Source organism: Cupressus sempervirens, chromosome 11 (genome assembly GCF_028749045.1).
Source record: "Cupressus sempervirens isolate cs-2001-9-10 chromosome 11, ASM2874904v1, whole genome shotgun sequence".
Classification (NCBI taxonomy): domain Eukaryota; kingdom Viridiplantae; phylum Streptophyta; class Pinopsida; order Cupressales; family Cupressaceae; genus Cupressus; species Cupressus sempervirens.
The window spans coordinates 171,125,111-171,141,807 of record NC_143128.1 but is presented as its reverse complement, the minus strand read 5'-3'; the positions used below and the strand labels follow the sequence as shown (position 1 = coordinate 171,141,807).

At 32.8% G+C, this 16,697-nt stretch overlaps 1 pseudogene; it reads left to right on the top strand.

Moving 5' to 3' along the window:
• The first annotated feature begins 7,972 nt into the window (after nt 1-7,972).
• Nucleotides 7,973-9,613, top strand: LOC149528740 (putative UDP-glucosyl transferase 73B6; annotated as a pseudogene).
• The last annotated feature ends 7,084 nt before the right edge of the window (nt 9,614-16,697 follow it).

Here is a 16,697-nt window from a genome sequence, read left to right as displayed (position 1 = left end):
ACATCCTCCTCCTTGTTCTAATGCATCAAATGCATCAGATATAATGAAAAATTTCTTTTGTGAGTCAAGTACTATTAGTATGGGTGTTGCTGTTAACTTTTCCTTCAAGAATTCAAAAGCTGATTGACATTTTTCAGTCCATACAAACTTCCTTCCCTTTCTCTGAAGTGATGTAATTGAGTACACTATCTTGGAGAAATTTCTAACAAACTTCCTATAGAACCTTACCAATCCCATGAAACTTCTGAATTTTGTCACATTTTTAGGTATAGGTCATTCCTTAATAGCTTTGACTTTTTATAGATCTACAAGTATTCCTTGAGATGATATAATATGTCCTAAATATTGAATTTCCTTTTGATAGAAAGCACACTTAGACAATTTTCCATATAATTTATGTTCTCTTAACCTTTGTAAGACTTTTTCCAGATGTTCTTGATGTTCTTTCAATAGATCAAAATATCATCTATAAAGACTAGTGCAAACTTATCCAGGCAATCTTGGAATATGCTTTTCCTTAAGTTCATACAAGCTCTTGGAGCATTTGTTAACTCAAAATGTAACACTATGAATTCATAATGCCCATACTTGGTTCTGAATGTAGTTTTGTGAATATCTTCATCCTTAATATGAAGTTGATGATATCCTGACCTCAAATCAATATTTGAAAATGTTGTAATGCCTTTCATTTGATCAAACATGTTCTCAATTCTAGGAAGTGGGTACCAGTTCTTGATAGTAACCTTATTGAGCATTCTATAATCTATGCATAATCTCATAGTTCCATTCTTTTTCCTAAAAAATAATACTAGGGCTCTGCATGGTGATATACTGGGTTGAATCAGTTTCTTGTTTAACATATCTTGTAATTATATTTGTAGATAATTAATTATGTGGTGGTCATTTAATATGGTGCCTGAGAAATGGCTTCTGCTCCTGGTAATAAATCTATTGTAAAATCAAAGACTTGGGATAGAGGTAGATCGGGGAGTTCTTTGGGAAATGCATCCTTATAATTCCTTAGGTAGGGATATTTCTCTTCGAGAGATTCCTTTAAATTTTCTTTGATTGCCCCATCTTCAAAAATGTAGTCATCTCCATATGTAGTGTTTATAGGATTTCTCATATCTTCAACTCTTAGTGTAAAAATCTCATAGCCCTTTCTTACACATTTCTTAAGGTGCATGACAGATATCTATTTTGATTTAATTTCATTTTTAATCCATATAATGCTTGCAAGTTTTCCTTGGTCATCCAAACAATCTACAATTTTGGCAAGGCAATCCACCTTTTTAATGCCTATAATAATATCGTAAGACCCAAGATGTGCTATATATAGATTCAATTCAGTGGACAAACTTAAAAAATCAAACCGAGATCTACCTTAGCCCTTGACTGGTTTGCATACTAAATTGTCCATGGATTTTCCATAAAACTATATCTCTTTGAGAATCTACTTAATAGTTATGGTGATATAAAACATTTAGAAGCTACAGTATCAATTAAAATAGAGACAATTTTTTCATAGATATTACCTTGAGTTTTGATCAAGCCTATTTGTTGTTCTGCTTGCCTATTGTTAAGGGCTACATGAATCCTCTACTAATAAATGTATTGCTGATGTGGAAGGGGTGGCTAGTATGGCTGATTGGTGTTGGTCTTAGTAGGGCACTTATTAGCATAATGATTCCTGCCATAGTTGTAACATCCTGAAGGTGGCCCTTTCTTTCCATTGCTCTTATTATTCTTACTTGTATTAAAATTGCTTGTAAAATCCTTGACTCCATTTCCTTTTGATTCTGGCTTGCTAAACTTATAATCCCTAAATTGTTTCTTCTAATATCCAGTATTTGTACTTTCTATATTCCAGTTTTTTTTTTCTTTTATTACCTTGAATTGAGTCATCTCTCTTGATTTTATATTCTTGTTAGACAACCTTATCTAAAGCTTCTTCCATGGTTCAAGGAGTGAGAACATCAACTACTACTCATACTCTATATTTGAGACCCATAATGAATTGCCTCACTTTTAGATTTCTACCTTGTTGATATGGTGGTACATACTTTAGTAATTAGGTAAATTTCTCCTAGTGCTTGTGTACAATTAAATCTCCTTGCTTCGGGTTTTGGACATCCAACAATTGTTGGCCATAAAAGGTTTGGGGTAATTAACAATTCCTAAAAATGGTTACAATTTTTTTTAAGGTAATCTCGGTGGTTTTAATGTTTTGCTCAACCTTGGTGTTTCCCCACTATGTAGTAGCTTCTCTAGTAAATTGGTATATTCCCCAAACCGCTTTTGAGATTTTTGAACCAAATTTAGAACCAACAAATTTGGGTGGTTTGATCTTCTTAATATCTATGAATAGATCACTCACTACTTCTTGTTTATTTTGTTTTTCAATTTGAATGGGTAAAGCTTGTGAGGTTTCCTTGTTGTGTTCAAAGACTTTAGTCTCTATTTTGGGAGGAGGTGAGGATTGAATTTCCTCTTGGTTTTTCTCCATCTAGGTTGCCATCTCATTCATTCTTTTTTCCATATTATCCAACTTCAGTTGTGTTTCTTAAAAAATCTAAATTAATAAATTAGTGGATGATTGTGTATTTTCATGGACTATGTCATAACTTGCATTGTTCTCATCATTGTTCATTTTGTTTGTTCACTAGTTTAACTTGAAAATTTACAAAAATTTGTGTCAATTTATTGTATAAATTATTTTAAGTGTGCCTACAACAAATTAAAAGAGTTTACAAGTGAATATAATACACAAATAAACCAATTTATTTAATTAACTTTAATACTTTTTTTGTTGCATTCATGGTAGAATTATTTACAAAAATTTCCTCTACTGAGGATGTTTAGATTATGGATTCCAAATTTTGCTTCTCAGTATTCAATTATGATTCAAATTTGTACATATCCCACACCATCCAGGATCTATGGAAATGCATAAGAGAGTTTCCCTGACAAGCGTTCTAGTTTTGAATTAATATGTTTCTATATGTTGCTTTACTAGTAGGAATCCATCTGACTCTTTCCTTCTTCATTTGTTGCAAGGCCTAGTTCAGAGTTTCATTGTCTTGGAGCATAGAACAATAAGTGTAATCAAAGTTTGGAATGTTTTTAATTAAGTACACGAAGATGGGGTGTCATGCCTTCTTGTGGGGTGTTTCATGTAGTTGCATCCTATACAATCATTATAATAATTTTCAAGTTTACATGGAAGGTAGTGTACCCAAGGTTTATTATTGAACCTACCCCTCTAATACCATATATAACAAATGGTTTTTTGTAACAAAATAAAGACGATTGATAAAGAGTTTTTTCTCAACTGAATTCCTATTCATAGGACATTAACTATTTTTAACTACTAATGATCAATTTAAATGATTGTATCATTGATTAACTGTACTAACTATAATAACAGTTAACTAAAATTTACTAAAATAACTATTTAAATGATTAACTAAAAAAGCTATAACAACGATCAGCTATAATAACTGGAATCAAAATTTACTATCTTTCTCTACATACATGTAAAGTAATTTCTTAACACAAAAAGAAGAACATACAAATAATATCTGGTGAGTCTTTAATTGGTTGTGCAAGCCTTAGCTTTTGGTAAGAGGAGAAGCATTGACTTAGGATTAACCTCCCAACCTTAGACCATACTTATCCCCATACAATCTATTGAATTAGAAAGGCCCTCTCTACCCTAGGATCAGGCTTGGGATACTTTTAGTCCAGTCACATGAGCATTCTGCTATTTAGAATGTCCACACAGCTATGGATAGACATGTTTGAATAACTTGCACCATTGACATCAACTAAGATCATAGATGGCGAACATGCCTTTAAATGACCTTGGACAAGGTTTTTTGATGGGTTCATTGACCTAGTCACCACTGCTCAACTTGACAATAGGGAAACAATAATAGGGATGAGCATGAGCTATTAATAAAATGGTTTTAGTTTTATTTCATCATATCTAACTTTTATTTTAATGTCACTACAGATTTCATCTCACCTCTTCACCTTTTCGATGGCTTTACAATCAATGAGTTCTAGGTGCCTAGATCTTCGAGCAATCAACTCTGTCCATTGATTATCAATTAATTCATGAATAATATATATTTATTCTAGCTTATCACAATCTATGATTTGAAAAAGGTTTTCTTTAAGACGTGCAAAAAATATCATTTAATTCTCATCTCCAATGGCATAATAAATCATGATTTCATAACATGGTTACTTGGCTTTTAATTACCATGAAGCATTCTAATTTAGAGAAAGTCTATCCTACGATATTAAGCAAGATATTTTGCATCATGATAAATGTTGTAGCTTAGTACTATGTAAATCGGGTTTGCTATAACATCTGAATAATAAAATCATATTGCAATATTTGGATTTGGATATCAACATAACTTGGAATAATCTGATAATAGAATCTTGTTGGATGCTCAACAACTTGCCTCAATCTTGCCTATAAAGATCTTAATTTCTCACGATTTCTAGCAAAATAATTGTATAATAAAGAAATCATGGAAAGGAACAATGTAATGGTTAAAAATTGATAACAATAGGGATATCGATGCTATGAAAAATGTAGTCAATAATATGGAAGAAGTCAGGTGATGAACATAGAAGTCAAATGTTTAACAAAGAAGTTGGGTGATGGAAAAAAATGATGCCTTCCGTCTCCCTTGACTTCAAAATATAAAGAGATATTATGTCTCTTTGGCTTCCAAGAAGCCATAACATAAAAAGAATGACTTGGCTCTTGGACGCCAAATAATTATGCCAAGTGTTCATTGGTTTCAAGCAAGAAGAAGAATAAAAAGATGGAAAAAGATTTGAAGGTTATAAATAAAAAATAACTATGGCTTATATCTATCTATATGCATGTAGATATACTTATGAGGTGACATCATACTATTATAAAAGAAATAATAATATTATGGTGTCATTTTATTCTTATATCTATGTTTACGTACATAGGTATTTATTATAATTATGTGGTAGAAAGATCAATCAAAACCCTTTGAGGTATGTATTATATTTTAATTAAATTATTTTATGTTTTAAAATGTTTTTTTATGCATTGGACTAAGTTAGTATCCCATTCCATTGATCTCATTTGGCAATGCTTCTCCCCTTCATCTTCTCCTGCAATCACCTGTGCAAAGATTTTCACAATAATAACAAGTTCCATAATAATTTTCATATTAACATTTAAAAGAATTTAATTATTAACCATAATACCAAAATCAAGCAACTACTAAACATCATATGATAATTAATAGATAAAAAACATCTTCATTAACAATTAATACAATGGATATAAATAACTACCTGCTTCACATGATTGTGAAAGAAAAGTCCGTGTAAAAAATGGACCAAAAGCCTTGCCCAAAAATATGTTGGAAAGGTGTTATGATTTTTTTTAGCACTCATCATACTTGCCCCTTGCCATCTTCCCCTTCCTTGCCTCCCACAACCCTACATAAGTGGTAGAAAATCTACAACTATTATAGTTGACCAAGACATGGCTTTGAAATACTATTTCCAATAGTACTTTGAACTTTCTAGAGATTTTCTAAAGATTTTTTTTTGACATTTTTGAATTAGGAAAACAATAAAAACCCCAAGCAATGAAGAAAATAAAAATAAAAATAAAGAAATTATCAATTAAAAATTAATTTAAAAATAAATCTATTTTAAAACTTTAGAAATGGAATAATTTTGATTATGAAGTTTAATTGATAGGGGCAACTAAAAACATTAGCCCCTTGCCTATATATGGGCAAGGACTCAAAAATGAATGATACATTGAGTTATATTGTTTTTAATTCAATTAAGGCAATCATAAACAACTAATTATTTAATGTTGATGGTGCCCTATGCTTCTAAACTCCATGATTAAGATGGTCATCAAATTTAACACAACATGTGATTAGTTTGTCAGCCTCTAAACAATATTTGTTAAATAAAGCCATAATAAGAATTGTACACCCAACTCAAAATGTCACTCATTAAAACATACAAATTGTGATTTTCAACTTGAGAAAAAGAGCTTTATTTGAGTAGGAGTGTCTGCCTATTGTGGAAAGCATAAGGTAATAAATGATTAGAATGATTGATTTACAAAGACTTTTGCATTAGTTGGATAACAAATATACATAGAGAAATTTGGAGAACAAAACATAGAAAAAGATAAATGCACCTATTTTTGTGTTGTGGCTTATTTATGCATCTCGTAAAGTTTTGTTCTATTGCAACATTTTATAAATAATTCAAAGTAGTTTCCAAAAATTTAAAAACATAAATTATAGAAGGTATTGTATTATATTTTGTAATAATTATAGCATTGGCACTAAACTATTGATATAAATTTGAGTTGACATGTTCTTCGATCTTGTATATGTGTATATTTGAATACATTTTCAACTGATATAAATAGAGTTATTATATAGTCTAAGTAAGAATTATTTACTTTTTATGTATATAACAAGAGTTCTTGTAGAGTTGGTGTCCCCGCCTTTATGAAGGCAGGGTTGGGAATAATGAGAAAGGTGTAATATGTACAAGAGTTAAGATGGTTGGACTCCAAGAGAGATTGAGTAGCATTTGCAAATCTCCATATTAATAACATTTTTTATTACTAAGAAATAGTAAATAATTGTCTTATGTATGTGATGAAATTGATACTGTAATATATGATTAAATTTTTATAATATTTATTTTTCAACTATTTCTAATTTAAGAAACAACTTAAAAATTTTTATTTAATTTATCTAAAAGTGAAATAATAATAAGAAAATAAAATAAAATAAAATGGAGAAGGAATATATATATATATATATATATATATATATATATATATATATATATATATATACAAGAATTAAAATATATAGAGAAATGAATAATTTGTCATGTCATATTATTATTTGAAAACAACTACTAATTACTAATATGTTCTTAAGTCTTATTTTCTTATTTTCTTCTATAGATACATAATAATATAATATTGTTAATCTTTAATATTAAAGTTGTATTAAATTTTATATTATAAGTATAATTAATTACTAAATCTAAACATCACATACTAACTAATATTAGCTCAACCTCTAACTTGGTCATTTTTGTATGCCTTTTATCAAGTCAAAGTCAAATTCTACAGTTATAATTTTGATAAATAATTCAAGATTCCACACGCCACAAGAATACTATTTAATATTAAATGTTTAATAAAGACTGACGCTATAGAAAACTGATAATAAATGTTAAGTAAAATGAATAGATAAAAAAAAGTATTGATGCCACAAAGAATAATGATAAATATTAAATGCGGGAGCACTGACACATTTTTTTACATTAATGATGGTAATGGCGACTGACACCTTGACATCACGACATAGTATGGAGTATGAATTAATTTTCTGTAGAGAACACAATGAAAGTATTTAATATTTTTCAAATTAATCTATATATGAAAATAGGCAAAAGCCCCAACAAATTTGTCTAAACCAATTAGAAAATTGGAATTAACATTTAATAAATAGAATTTTTTAATCTTAGCTCTCAAACTTTACAATATGGTGTAGGCTTCTTAGAAGAAATTAATAGGGGGGGCGAAAAAAAAAAAAGTTCCCTATCTTTTAAAAGGTAGGGACTAATAATCTTTCTATCTTATTATAAGATATCTCACAATAATAAAGTAGGGATAATTTAGAAACGAAATAGTTACTTTTAAATTTTATTTAAATATGTATTTTAATTTTTAAGTAATTTAATATAATAGAAATAACTAGTCTAAAATCATATCATGATGACAAATTAAGTATGGCGAGCGTCACTTTATGGGTTGCTCCTAATTCAAAACTCTCACGACAGAGTCTTATCTTCAACTCTTCTTGTGGTTGTGACGAGTCCATCTCCATCTTCGCATGCGAAGTAATTTGATAGGAAATGCATATGCAAGTTCCAGTAATAATAGTCATATATGAAATGATCTGGCTGAAAGAAGTGCCTGAGGGATTTTATTATGTGCAGCAAAATGAATGGTGGTGAGAAGAGCAGCAAGTCATTCCTTATGTCGGGCAGGGCCATCTTATTCCTTTCCTGGAGCTTACAAAGCTTCTCGCCTGCCATGGCCTCATTGTTTCTTACATTACCACAGCGGACAATGTTGCTCGACTGCAGCCTCAGGTGGACCAGGCGGTCAAGAATTCGAATCCCACCGTCGACATAGGGCTGGTCTCGCTTCCCATGCCTCCCATCGAAGGCCTGCAGACGGGAATCAAAGGCTCCGAAACCATTCCGCTGCATATGAGTGGAATTCTCATGAAATCGTCCTGCAAGCTTGCTGGACAATTTGAGCAATGGTTGGAGCAGGAAATTAAAATCGCAGAGGATCAGATCCAGAGTTCTCCGTCTCCTCCCGTTTGTTTAATAAGCGACATGTTTACGTCCTGGGTTCACAAATCCAGCGCTAAATTTGGGCTTCCCACAGTGGTTTTCCACACATCGGGGGCATTTGCCATGTCTGTGATGCATTCCTTCATGAAAAACACCCCGCAGAAGAATGTCAACGGAGGCGACGAATATTTCCAGGTCCCCGACCTTCCGTTCGATTTCAAGCTGCGTAAATCCGATCTGACGTTCGCCATGGGAAACCCGGAGAAGAATCCCATGCAAAGTTTCGTCACGGAAGGAAGCGGCGTGACTTTCAACACGTTTTACGAGCTGGACTCGCTGGGGATCGATCACATCAAGAGCTTGACGAAGAGACCTGTTTGGAGCGTTGGCCCTATTCTCCCCAGGAAGATTTTCGAAGCGTTGGCCATATTGGCCCTATTGGCGCTCGCAAAGGGGCTAGTCGAGCGAGCAGGCTTTCATATGGGCTCTCAAGCACCTTCCTGGTATAGCCCTCCCAGAGGGGATCGAGGAGCGGATAAAGGATAGAGGGCTGGTCATATGGGGTTGGGCGCCGCAGCTCCTGATACTCTCCCATCCTTCCACAGGCGCTTTTCTGAGCCACTGCGGATGGAATTCGACGCTGGAGAGCATAAGCGTGGGTGTCCCCATGATCACATGGCCAATGTTTGCAGAGAAGCCCTTTAACAATAAGCTTCTGGTGGAGCATTTGGGTATTGCAGAACAAATATGTTCACATATGGAGGGCGTGGGAGATAAGCATGTCGTGAAGAGAGCGGTTATAAAGCTGCTGGTGGAAGAGGAGGGGAATCTGATGAGAATGAAAGCTTAGGAGCTACGCAAAAAGGCAAAAATGGCGGTTGAGAAAGGCGGTTCTTCTAACGCAAACTTGGAGGCGAGAATGACAACTGGGTTTTCATGCATCGACCGAATGAAGAAAAGGGTAAGTCAGAAAAGAACAAGTCATGCACTCTTTTGTAGAGAAGAAAATGTATTCGCTTTATTTGAAGTACAAATTTGCAGGGCAGCAATGTAAACTTAAATGGATGACATGTTCAGCTTTACACCATCGTTTTCAGATTGATTAGTTTCAGCTAAAATATCTCGGAGTGTCGACAATCACAATTTGTATTTTGCATGAAACGCTTGATGAGTCTTTGTTTCCATCGAAGTTTGTGCACAATTATTTCTATGGCTTTATTCGGAAAAGACTGCATACTTCATTTTTCAAGTCTTTCGACCTTTTTTATTAAAAATAAACAACACCAAAAAAAACGTCTGGTACATGATGACAAATGAAGTATGTCAACATCCACCTTTCTAACCCACGATGCAGACTTACCTTTGAGTTTTTTTTTGTGGCTCACATGAATTCACTTATGAATGTTTAGTGATTTGCTGTGCATTGCACTAGCAATGCAAATATAATTGGTAATTGTATGGAAGGTGTAAAGTTTATTCAGGTAGAAAATATTATATAAGATAAAATGTAATATGTTATAAAATGTGATTATAAAATATAATCTTATATACAAATAGAGGATATATTGATCAAATTCACAATATTTTATGAATAGAGTAGTATTTTGTGGATATAATTTAGACTTCAAGTTGACGATTTTTCTTCAAATCACGTTTTGTGTTGAATTTTTCTTTATTCTCTTTATGGTCTAATTTTTAGGTAAACAAATTAGTAATTGTAATAGAAGTGCAATGGTAATGCAAATTGTAATTTATATAGTGTTAGGGCTATCAAGTTTTTACCATCCATTTACATCTATATTTCTAAAAGAATAGTGTCAAAGTGTAAAACATTAAAGTATAGTCCTTTTCTTGACTTTAGTGCACCATGTTTTTTTTTGTGTACCATCTTGAGATGTAAGCACTTATTTTGAGACTTTTTAGCCCTCATTATCTTGGTTTTGAACCCTTTCTCTTCTTCTAATCTTGCTCAAATCTCTAGGACATCACCCATTTCTATGCACGACCCTTATAGATGTTAGTTTATCACCTTTCAGGCTATATCTTTCAACACATTCATCATTTTGTGCTTCTTTCTACATCATCCTTGAGACCCTAGGACTATATCTCGTTTGGATAACCTTGGCTATAGGTTGAAATGGGCAACCTATAGCCAAGTCATTTTTTTTCTTGGGACGAGAAATTTATTAGGTGTTTAATTTGGTTTATTTGGTGTTTCGGCAGACTTACTTTATTTTCAAACCTAAAAACTAGTATTTAAGGGAGGTTGCACATTTCATCTTCACGTCATGCGCACACATAAGAAAATCATATGCACACAAGTGATATCAATAATAAGGACATCAAACATATTGAAGATCTCAAGCATTCATCAAGTGTAAGTCTTCGTGCATTCTTCTTGCATCAAACTTCTTCTATCAATGTGGTAGTGGAGGTTTACTTTCAAGGGGGAGATACTCTATTCTTCCATCTAAAGTTCTTCAACTCTTCATCTAGACAAATTGCAAGCATATAAATTCATGAAGTTTTAACTTACGTAGTTTCCTTTTGGTTCGTTTTATTGAGTCAAGGCTATTACATTAAATACTTGATCATGTACTTAGTATGATTATATCTACATTGGTAATTATATTTTTCATTATTAGATTCATTTCTACTACTTGCTAGAATTTCTTTTATCATTTTCATTTCAATTTTAAGGTTGATTTGTCAATCTAGGGCTTAACCAAGGTAAGCCCTCCCCCAACAAATAAAACCATTTTCTCTTATATGGATTTTCAGGATCAATGTTTTGGATATAGATTATAGTTCACATGTTAGAGAGGTTTTTGGATCTAAAAAATTTTGGGAGCCAATAAGTTGATCAAGTTGACCTATACCCAAAAACTTAGCCTATACTAGTATAGGTTGTGGAATATGACTAATACCTTGGCAAAATCAGAGATTGGTCCAATTTAAAGTTTTAGGTTTTCTATGGGAATTCACAAAGATCTATTTGGGAATTATAAGACATGTAGAAAATCAACACTCTTCTTTTGTCTACTTCCTCCCAACTGTATGAAATTTTCCACAACTCTTACCTTGAGATTTCAAACTTGATCTTTTACATCCTTAGTTACCACTTATGCTTCTTGCAATCTCAATTAATCTAATCAATTCACTCTAATTGATTTACCTTCACAATATAAATCTAAGGTGATGAACATTGCATGAAAGAGGACTTATTTGTGTACTTAATATAATTTGGGGTTTAGTACTGATGTCCCTTCATCTCACTTGGGTTATATTGACAATTATGTTTGGAAGTCATTCTTTCTCTTGTATATAATGGCTTAGGGTGAAGATGTTTAACTAGTGAGCTCGCCTCATCTAGTTTAAATTAACAAATTTATTTCTCCCATTTTCACCTAAACATTTGGGTGTTAAATTGCTTTCCTTAGCTAGAACCGTGTGATTTTACTGTACATATCTAGTTAGCTATCCTTTTGCATTAAACATTCTTTACATTATTTACATATAGATTTCATTAACTATTTTGTTTTTACTTCATTTGCTTTCTGATTTTTTTTTTAAAAACTACATCCTACACTCTTGTATTACATAAAATATTCATTCCTAGTCATTATATATATATTTTTCAATAGAATTTATATCTTCTTTTTCTAGTTAACGTTAAGTTTTCTTCATGATCTTCAAGATATTCCATTTCATTTATTTGATGACATGTTATTCTTCCTTTCAATGATTACCATGATGTCTACCCTACCAATCCCATAAAAGAAGTGTTCATTCCTTCAAATAATTTTCCTCTATAGAATGACCTCTTCAAACATTATGTTGTTTTTGAAGACATTTTATGAGTGGGACTCGTTGGGAATCAACTATATTAAGAGGTTGATGAAGAGGCTTATTTGGAGTGTTGGGCATATTCTCCCTTTAAAGAACTTCAAAGAAAAGGGAGTTGAAGGAACAACCTATGACAACTAAGGAAAGGTCATAGATAAACTAGGGTAGAGTGCTGACAATGGCTGGACAACTGAAGCCTAAATTCAATAGTTTGTATGTACTTTCTAGAAGCCAATCATCTCTAAACAAACAATAAACAGAGCTTTTGACAAAGGGGATAGAAATGAGCCAACAAATGTTCATATGGGTTCTCAAGTGGCTCCCTAATATAGCCCTTTGGAGGGGTTTGAAGAGTAGACTAAGGATAGAGGATTGGTCATATGGGGGTTGTGCACCACAACTCCTCACACTCTCACATCCATCTACATGTTCTTTTCTAAGCCACTATGGATCTGGGATTGCATGCTTGAGAGTATAAGTTTGGGTGTCCTCAAGATCACATGCCCCATGCTTTTAGAGAAAATATTTCAACAATAAGCTTCTGCTAGAACACTTGGGTATAAGTTTGGGTGTCCCCATGAGCACATGGCTAATGTTTGCAAAGCAACCATTTAATAGTAAGCTTCTGGTAGAGAATTTGGGCGTTGCAGAATGAATTTGTTCCCACATGGACAACATGGTAGACAAGCATGTTGTGAAGAGAGCTGTTATACAATTGTTGGCAAAAGAGCAGGGGAATATAATGAGAATGAAAGCTTAGGAGCTACGTAAAAGGGAAAAAATTATAGTTGAAGAAAGTAGTTCTTCTAACACAAACTTGGAGGCTTTTAGAAAATATGTACGTGAGCACTAGGTCAAGGCGCAAACCTATCTCTACTATAGTATCTAGCACATGTATATTTGAATGGGAATGTAACACATAGAACTTGAAATTCTTAAGTGCATTCACCACTGCATATGCATGTTTCTCTATTTGTAAGTATTTGAATTCTTGATTCTTCAATGGCATAATGATGAAAGCAATTGGGGCTTGTATTCCTTCTTTATTTCCCTACATCAATATGGATGACATGGTATGCTCTAATGCATAACAATATATGATAAACTCTTTAGTATAGTCTGGATGAACAAGAATAGGGGCTTTGGCAATAGCACCTTTGATGTCTACAAAATCCCTTTTTCCAATATCACTCCATTTGAAATATTTATTACCCATCATCATATCTACTATACACCTAACTATGTTGCACCTGCTTTAATTAAGCCAAAAGGCATGCTGTTATATGCAAAAGCAACCCATAGTGTGGTGAATGTTGTCTTGAACTAATTTTCCTCATCTACTTGAATCTAATTATACCTTGAAAAGTCATCTAACATAGACAACATCTTTGACCCTACAATAGTATGTAGGAGGTGATCCATGTTGGGGAGTGCAAAGTTATCTTTGAGAGAAGTCTTATTTAGATTTCTAAAATCCACACAAATCCTTATCTCTCCATTTTTCTTCCTAACTAGCACAATGTTAGCTACCCAAGTAGAGTGATAAATAGGATATGTGATCCTGTCTTTCAACATTTTATCAATCTCCTTATAGATTTCTCCTTCAACTATAGGGTTGTAGTTTCTTTGTTTCTATCTAAATGATGGTACTCCTAGTTTAAGGGGAATTCCATGTTTTAATTTCCCATTCATGAAAATTTTTAGATCTTCATAGGTCCTAGAAAATACATCTTGATATTCAGTGAGTAATTTCTTGATTTCTACACTCTCCTTTTGTGTGAAACACTTTCCTATGTTTATCATTTTTGGACTGATTTCTATTCCTATATTTATTCCATCATACTTACCATATGATTTTCTTTTCTTATCTCTCTCTCTCTCTTAATGTATGCATCATGTCTATAAAAAATCTTTTCCAAAGAAATGAGATGAGGTGGAACTTGTTACCTTTCAACTGGATCATATCTAACTTTGGTTTCCTTTTTCCATTTGCTAATGGATCACCACTTGAATTAGTGCTTCCTTCAAAATATAGGCTTGAAAAAGGTTCGACCTCTTCAATGAATTGTTGTATGTTTTTTTCATCTTGAAACACCTTCCAAGAATCTTCATTATTAGGAACATTAGGCCTGAATAGAACTTCCACTTTATTGATTTGATCTTTGAAGTTAGGATGCCATAGGAGCAAAGATGTAGAGACTGCCTAAGAATCAACTCTTAAAGAATTCCCTTGGTACTACTATAATTGAGAAATTATCCGAACTCTCAATTTCATCCCATACCTTATTATGATAGTTTTTAAATCTTTGGTTCCTTACTACATATTGGTTCTTCACTTGCCTTACCACCAATTTTGCATCTCCTTAAACTTTGAGCATATTGACACCTTTAAGTTTATCTACAACTATGCCAAGGATAAGGGATTCATACTCTATAGTATTGTTGGTATTCTTGAAAACTAGCTTGTATTCCAAACAAGTTGTTTCTCCACTAGGTGATGTCAAAACTGCTCCTACACTTGAACCAACATTGGCATGACTACCATCAAATTCTAAATTCCACAACTATTCACCATTTGTTTGATCTAATTCTTCTTGAATATCAGAGGTATCATAAAATAGCACATAGTTACTAAACTACGTTTCTTGATATAGGATTTGAGACATAGGATCATCTAATTTTAGAACCATGGCTTTGCTTTTTTGTCTAGTTCTAATTTGTCCCTTTTATTCCCAATTAAGATGATAGTATAGGACTAGTCTAACTTTATCTCTCCACCCATGTCCTTGCAAAAGCTTCTACTTAGGAGCATTATATTATTTACATTAAAGTCAACTTGTCTATTAGTGACTCAACACTTAGTCAAATGGTTCCATTACTACCAATCTCTATAGTTTCTACCGAGGCTATCATTTAGTTTTCACTGTTAACCAAGTGATTCAATTGTTCCCAAGAAAAGTAGTCAAAATTTAGTGTCTAACAAGCACTTGAGTTAGTTTACAATGTTTCCCAAGCTACACAATATTTTTTGAGCTTTAAAGACAATGTATAGTACAAACTGAGCACAGTAGAGGCTATCGAGCTATTCAGTGGAAGTAAGAAGATCCTAGTGTTAACTGAGCTATGGTATGTAAACGTAGTTATACTATATCCACTAATATCATAGTTTTAACAATGTGAATCTATTGTTGACTAAGTCATGCAGTGTCAATTGAGTGATTTAGAAACTACCAAGTTTCTTAGTGTTCATTGAGGCACACAGTGCTGACCAAGTTCAAACTACTTGGAAGTGATTAGTATGGACCGAGATTCAAGTTCAATTGAGTACCAAAGATGTCTAAGAATTGATAGTTTTTTTGGTGTATCAGAACATTATTGAGTTTGTCTTCAAAACCCAAGTCATAGTAGTTGGGTGGACTTTGTGAACTATGATAAAATTTGTATTGTAGCCAACTTGAGTAAGTTGTGATTTGTATTGGTATATATGTAATATATTGTATCATATCCAAATAACTATGTGAAGAAGAATATGATGAGTAAGAGTGTGAATTAAAAAAGGCTACAAGAAGTATAAGGGACAACAAAGATTTATCTATCACACTCAAGTGATTATTGCGATACAAGGAATCTCATTCAGCAAATCAGAGGCAAATTAGAGATAAGCCGCTAGTTCATCCTAACAAGTGTATCAATTAAATCCTTTAATAGGGTGGACTTAACAATCTTTTTCTAAATCTCTTAACTAGGTGCATACTTCTTTGTATGTTTGTAAATCTTTTAACAAGGTGGACCTCACAGTCCTTATTTCTCCTAATAGGGTAGTTCACAATAAGTGGTCAATTTTAAGCCTTAACAAGTTAACTTTATACTGTAGTACTAAAGCTTGTGAGTATCATCCCCACCCTAGTTTTACTTTCTATTTGGAAGGTTTCTGGGTCACCATATCTTGTGTCAAAGTGTTATGAATGTTTTATTGCTTTGATTATTTCATGCATGCAATTAGATCATAATATTATATGAAGGATTTATTGGTGAAGTAAGATAAAATTTTATTGGTTCCTTATTCACCCCTCCCCTCTTAGTAACCTAGCATACCTTATATTTTCAACATCCATAACTTGCAGGGATGTTTACCACTAGGATGGTGAGTTTTATCCTTTTAGAAGGATACATAGCTAGAGAAACTTGAGCATCCTTTATTTGTCCAATCAAGGGTACTTGTCTTCCATCTATTGAGTAACAACAACCAAAAGGTTTAGGAGTAGACCTAGAGCTGTAGCTATAGAGGCAAGCATCACATTATCAGAAGCCCTGGAGTCTATGATGCAATTACTCAACCTATTTTCATTAATAAAAAAAGAAATATAAAATGGGTCTAGTTTTTTATTGGTAGAAGTAGCTAAGAAAATCAACTCTTCCTCTTGAAA